The following is a 7,469-nucleotide window of genomic DNA, read 5'->3' as shown; positions in this document are numbered from 1 at the left end:
AAGCTGCATATGAAAGCCTTAGGTATAAGCTGTAACACAAAAAAAAAATGAAAAAGTTTCATCAAGTACATATTGAGATACCGTGAGGTCGCCATTCACCGCTCATGCCCCATTCACCGCTCATTTTGGGTCAATCATACAAAAATGATCAAATGTTAGTAAAGTATCGTAACAAAAGTGAATATACCATGCTGCTACTTCAAAAAACTTTCATTTCACCAAGTTTTTATAATGGTGTACCTGAAATCACGTTCTCAAAAAATATTTCTCACACTGCGCTGCAGGACAACATGGGAACTGTTCAGGGCAAACAGCAGAAAAAATATCCAACAGGTTTAACCATTTTGACAAAACAGGATGAACTGAATGTCATGAATCATCAATACTTTGGTAAATAAAAGTTATTTTGTTTTTATAAATGAATAGTTTCTGTGATTCCATGAAAAAATAATCCAGTGAGCGGTGAATGGATCCATTATGAGCGGTGAATGGATGCATGAGCGGTAATAGGAGCCAAGATATTACACATTTGAATTTTTATTTTTTCGACTGTAAACATATTTTACAATCGTTTTATATTTTTTGTATAATAACAACATAATTGTTGAGTTGTTAACGTAAATTAAAGTGCAATATTCGCAAACGTCTATTTTTAATGTCATATACTTTACAAAAATGCCGTTAAATGAGCGGTGAATGGCGACCTCACGGTATAATGTTTTGAAAATGTGTTCAACAATCATATAAGTTTTACTGAAAGTTCTATAACTTTCAGGAAACTTATTCGATCTCGCTCAAAATTTTACCAATGGAGCTTTAATATATGGGTTATAATTGGTCAAAATTTCAGCGTTTTTGATTGACGTATAAAAAAGTTATAAACATTTAAATGAAAAATTATTTTGACCAAAAAATTACTGTACGGACAATTGTTTGATACACTGTATAAGTAAGTCTTGAATTTGCCCGAACGCAACCTCCGTTTTTTCGATTTCCGAAAAACTATCGATCCGTACCAAATTCCAGAATCAAAAGTTATTATAACTTTTGTTTGTGTGTCAATGTCTACACCATTAGTCACTGTCACTAGTCAATGTCTACACCAATGTCAAAATAAAAATATAAATTCAAAAATTGTCAATCTTGACTTTGACACTACCATGGATACTTTTCGACATTTGCGCGTGGACAAATTACGAGCTAGGTTGCCACTTAGTCATTATGCAAGTGTTAAACTAAGAAAATCAACACTTTTTATTCACAGCCTACTATGATATGAGTTATAGCTTAAATGCCTGCAAATAAAACCAATACATTGTCTTCACAAGTAAAACTGGAATTTTATTTAACGATGTTGCAAACATTATCACGCATACGGTATGTTGTAAAGGATTTACTGCGAGTCGAATAAAAATCTTATTAAACGCTTGGAAAATGTTTTAAATTATCATTGTTAATACCAATACGAAAAGTTGAACATTGGCTACTTTTTCAATTGAAATAGGGTTTGTACAGTAATGTGTACAGCATAATTTTAGTTCAGCTATAATTACTATTATAAAGCAACAATTCAGCATGCATGCTTGTTTGCGGCTGGTGATTGTTAATTGGGATGTTTTCGTTTTCACGCGAGATAATTGCGAACGCTATGCTGCGATACTCACTGCACAGCACACTGCACAGCGAAGAACAACACGATACTCACGACCATTTTTCCTCACTTTTTAGATTGTTTACTAAAAAAGAAAATCTTATCGCGCGTCTCCACCACAATAGAAGTCTTTAGTTCAATCCACACAGGAATGAACTGAACGCGACGCTTAGAGTTATATTTACTAAAGAATGTATCGTAGGATCATGATTCACTTTGGTCATACAACTTTTTGATTTTGAATCATGCCGTGAAGACTTTCGCGCTATTGTTCGTTTCACGCGGAAAGCAAACAACGGATCATTCACATCAGATAATTGATCGATGTTTCTTCTCAAAACTTAACCTAGTCTGCAAAAAAAAAGAGTCAGCGCCGTTACTTGAAGTGACGGACTATACAAAGTGTGCTTGAGAGAATACAAAATAAAGTCTACGACTATCTAATTCATGTTATTTTACAATGAACATTCACAATAAAATAATAGCATGAAACGAGCTTACCCATTTATTGCAATTTTAGAGAAAACTTTCCGTTTTACGGTAGAACGAAAAGCTACCGCAGCTGTCAGACTACTGATTTTCACTTTGGTATCATCAAGCGGCCCAACCGATGCCTTGGATACGACGCCGATGATCATTGTTTGTTGTTGGTTTTCAGAACATTTCACTTGCAAGCTTACTTTGATTTGGCCATCTTTTTCAATGATATGATGATTTTCATGGCTGCGGTAGGACTTTGACAGCTGCGGTAGGACTCGGCGGCTACCGCAGAGTGGAAATTTTTCTAAAAATCCGCAATATGTGTCTCCATCGCTGGTTATCTGTGTATCTCGACGTCAAACAAATCACAAAGGCAAGCGCGCACTAATTTGGATGATTAGCTTCAAATCTACCGCACGACCGAACCACCCCTAACGGAACTAATTTTGGCTCACTATAAGTTCTCCTATTTTGATCCGATAAACTTAATTTTCACACATGTAATGATTACCAGTTTTTGAATTCGTAGACATATGGTGGTATAATTAAACAGAAATTTTAAATGTAAGATTATTGTAGTGTTACTTTTAAAAAGTATAGTAATTCAGAAATTCATCTAATCTTCGCTATAAATCCATCTTCTCTTCTCTCAAATACGATGAAACTGTATCTGTAAGTCGACACACTAATAATTTAACTAGTGTCTGCACGCTTAGATCAGTTTACCCATAAGTAGGTAATTTATTTACGCAAATTTGAGTTTTGTATGCATTACGCATATTATAGGTAAAATATACCAACAAAAATCGGTAAACTTTACTCATATTACAAGTAAAGTAACGTTACCCAAATATGGGTAATGCATTTTACCCATATTTGGATGAAAAAATAAAACTTCAACATTCCTCGGTGATCAAAATGGCGAGCAGATGAAAACAAGATTAAGTCATAGTTGGAAATAAAAAAAATGTTTTAAAGCAAAAACAGTTGATCTAAAAGGTAAGATAGGCAAAATAATTAAATATTCGTTGATTAGATTAAACTGAATTGTTCATAATATTTTTTATTTTGTTTGGTTGAAGGTCGATCCAGAAAATTTCAACTAAAGCTGCGTAATGCATAAATAAAAAACGAGGCGAACCGCCTGCAGGCCCGGATAACTACAAAGGGCATGGAATGGAAGCAAATGTTACGCTAAAGGTATTCGAGTTCCGACTGAAACTCATTCTGCCAAGGAAAGTTCCGGATGTGACGGATCAAGGGTCGGAGCTCTATATAACATTAGCATTATCAAGGTGAGTTTGAAAATATCGGTGAGTGATTCTTCTATCCATCATAAATTTATTTTAATTCCTTTGTAGGTAACTCGTCGAATGAGCGGAAATCTGTTCCGACGGCTTCATCACTATCTGCTCCGCGGAAACGCAGTGAGGATACTTGGATCTTCAATGATATGCCTACCTATCCTTGTTCCGAATCGGGGAGTTATCAACAAGCAGGACTCCAGCTAGGAAGAATAGGATAATCTTGGAATGAAAGGGTATTTTGTCTAATGAAACATTAGTGAAGTTAAATTGTACATTTTTTACACTAATTGTCTGTATGATTAATAAATTATTGTTTCATTGAGTTTTATTATGATTGTATTTATTTTAATGAGTATTTTTGAATTTTCTTTTCTCTATAGCCGACCAAAAGCAGCGTAAAATTACTCATTTTTGAGTAATTTCAATTACTCATAATTCCACAAAAACCCTTTACTCAAATATGGGTAAAGCCCCATTACTCATAAAATAAGGTTGTGCACTTTTTGGCGATTATGGGTAAACTTTACTCATATTTGGGTAAACTGACGTGTGAGGAAAATTTGGGCATCAATAGGAAGCAATCAGTGAAGTACTAGATTGAAAGTATGGAAAGTATTTTTGTATGGTAAGATGATCAGTTCTCCATTTCTGCAATGAAATGGTGCAAACAACGTGGGTTATATGGTTTCTTGCCTAATTTGATGCTGTTTGAGCAAAAGTTTGGGAAACTGTGTTGTTGTATTATTTATTTCTTGCAACTTCAACAACACAGTTACCCAAGCTTTTGCTCAAACAGCATCAAATTAGGCAAGAAACCATATAACCCACGTTGTTTGCAATATTTCATTGCAGAAATGGAAAACTGATCATCTCACCATACAAAAATCCAGCTCACTACTTTCAATCTAGTACTTCACTGATTGCTTCCTATTTCGACATTGCTGTTTTATTAAAATTTTTTTATAATCTTCTCAATGTTGTCAGATTTACGAAAATAGTGACTTTAGTGACTGAAAACCCCGATTTAATCCACCTGTGGTGAACAGAACCCTTCTTCTCTCTCTCTCTCTCTTCTTGGCGTAACGTCCTCAATGGGACAAAGCCTGCTTCTCAGCTTAGTGTTCTATGAGCACTTCCACAGTTATTAACTGAGAGCTTCCTCTGCCAATGACCATTTTGCATGCGTATATCGTGTGGCAGGCACGAAGATACTCTATGCCCAAGGAAGTCAAGGAAATTTCCTTTACGAAAAGATCCTGGACCGACCGGGAATCGAACCCGTCACCCTCAGCATGGTCATGCTGAATACCCGTGCGTTTACCGCCTCGGCTATATGGGCCCTTCTTATGGGCCCTTCTTACACTTATTAAAATTATTGTTGTGTTATGCGTATTTAACATATTTATTTTGTGTGATTGTGCCTTCTAAAAAATATTGTGGATTTGGCATCTAGTGGATTGGTTTCCAAAATAGATTTATGCACCATGGACTAATCTGGCAGAAATGCCAAGCATCTCCTAGAATCTTGTATGGAATTCTTAAAAAATAGTTCTCATATTCTTCTTCTTCTTGTTTATGGCTCTACGTCCCCACAGGGACTTGGCCTGCCTCGTTTCAACTTAGTGTTCTTTTGAGCACCTTTGCCTACCATTGCATGATTTTGTATATTGTGAGGCAAGTACAATGATACACTATGCCCAGGGAGTTGAGAAAATTTTCCCGACTGGAACGGGAATCGAAACTGCCGTCTCCGGATTGGCGATACATAGCCTTAACCACTAGGCTACCTGGAGACCCCAGTTCTCATATTCTGGAGTATTGTATATTTCGTTAACTGCCAAAAGATGTTTAATCGATTAACAAATAGATAAGAAAATCATCGAGATACACTTTGTCTAATATCTCTTAATCAGCCGATTAAATTAGCAACGAAGTAGCCTTGTAGTTTTTATTTGGTGCTAAGAGAACCAACATCGGTTGACAGATGGCAAAGATATTTAATGTGATACACTTTGTCAAAAATCTCAAAAAATTCAGTTATAAAGTACTCTTCGAAAGTTATATCAGTAACCAAATGTCCTATCGTAATCAAAATTAATAGGATTCTACTAGGATGTTGTTTTTATTTGGCGCCAAGAGAACCCAAATCGGTTGACAAACGGCTAATAAAACTTATAGAAAATAAAGTTATTTTGAACCGCATGCTTTATTTAATCAGTGTGGCCCTTAAATGCATGCATTCATTTTGAAAATATGAATCACAAATGTGAAATAAAATAATATTTTCTAAATGTATGTAATTTGTATTGTTTCCAGTTCAAAACCGAATTAGCGACATTTTTTCTTTTACTTGTGCTGCTTTTGCCTTGCGTTAAACACAATGTCGGAAGTGGGGCGCTACATTTGGGCGTACATTTGGTATTCTATGAGCCATTTTACGAAGTGACAACAATGTTGATGATGATATTAATTTCACGGGTTATTGTACACTACCTCCTGTCAAAATTCATTCATAAAATCGGCTCGTAAAATGGACTATACAGCGCCCACTTCCGACATAGTGTATAACGCAAAGCAAAAGCAGCGGAAGTAAAAGAAGAAAATGTCGTTAATTCGGTTTTGAACTGGAAACACAATATGAGAACTTATTGGACACGGTGTACACACGCATTATATCTACGTAAAATTAAATTCCATTCGGAAGCATCTATTAATTTTGAATTCTAGCACCTATATTCAATGATAAAATGTGTCAGATACTTACCTGAATGAGCACCAGAAAGCACTAAAAGCACTAAACACTCTGAATAAAGAAACAAATAAAACACAAATTAAATTAAGAACGCTGTTCCCGTTCTAACGAACCTACCGCGCCGATATTTCAAAGTGAAATGACTCACTTGACCAATCCATTGGTGTTCATGAACACAAATCACTCGGTCCGAGAATTACACAGGGAAAAATTTCTACTCAGTGACTGAGTTGGCCTTACTCAGAAAACGAAAAATCCTTTGTTTTCTTACTCAGTTTCCGTTAAAAGTGGGACAACCCATTGCCAATGGGTTGTCCCACTTTTAGCCGAAACTGAGTAAGAAAACAAAGGATTTCTCGACTTCTGAGTAAGGCCAACTCAGTCATTGAGTAATAATTTTTCTCGGTGTAGACAAGGGGGATGATTTCCAACCAGAATGTTCCTTTTCTGATTGGAAACTGCCCCGCGCGGCGTCAAAATTCTCGGACCGAGTGAATTTGGTTCATCAATCGATGATTCCTAACAACTACACTAAACGAAGACCCTTTAAGAAACTCTAATCGTTATGAATTGGGTTCTTTAGGGGTATCCAGATTAGTCCTGTTCAATGAAGTAGGTTGAACATTGTTGAAGTTGCTGCATCCTGCTCTTACCTATTCGTCAACAAATGGGTAAGATCAAGATGCAGCAACTTCAATAATGTTCAACCTACTTCATTGAACAGGACTATTATTTCATAATCGAAAAATTAGTCCAAATCCAAAATTTCACTAATGCTTTTAAAGTTTGCATGCGGATTTTTTTTTTATTTGGAGCGTACTTACGATTGAATTGTAATTCTAAGGAAATAAAAGTTGTTTTATTTTATTTATTTATTTATTTATTTTTCTTTCGATTATCACTAGATACGGCTAAGACCGATTACGGTCCATCTCGCTTGTTTTTTTTTATCTAGCCATCAATACAAAGGAATTGGAACGCAATAAAATGATCTTATATTTACTCAGAAAAATGACCGACGTAAATTCGTTTTTGTTTTTCTGTTGCGCATTAAGCTACAATATGCACTAGTTCAAGTCGAGTCACGAATTTCGAAGGTATTCAATTTTCGCACCCCAGGTCACTTCGGATTTCAACCAAAAGCATAATATTTTATTCACTAAACAAAAACAACCCAATTATGAAACGGTCTTTGACATAATTTAGACCTTAGAAAAATGTTCAGTTACCTAGTTTTTGTCGTTGCTCGGATTTTCGTTTCTCAGTCGCTCAGTCACAG

General features: G+C 35.6%; 1 long non-coding RNA gene across 1 annotated transcript; it reads left to right on the top strand.

Annotated features, from left to right (window-relative positions):
• Nucleotides 1-2,533: 2,533 nt before the first annotated feature.
• Nucleotides 2,534-4,108, top strand: LOC115262673 (uncharacterized). The gene is made up of 3 exons (XR_003895402.2): nucleotides 2,534-3,130; nucleotides 3,214-3,426; nucleotides 3,493-4,108. It is a non-coding gene; the product is annotated as an uncharacterized LOC115262673 (long non-coding RNA).
• Nucleotides 4,109-7,469: the final 3,361 nt, after the last annotated feature.

This window comes from Aedes albopictus, chromosome 2, assembly GCF_035046485.1.
Source record: "Aedes albopictus strain Foshan chromosome 2, AalbF5, whole genome shotgun sequence".
Lineage (NCBI taxonomy): Eukaryota > Metazoa > Arthropoda > Insecta > Diptera > Culicidae > Aedes > Aedes albopictus.
Note: the sequence above shows the minus strand (reverse complement) of the source record. Positions and strands in the feature narration are given on the sequence as shown.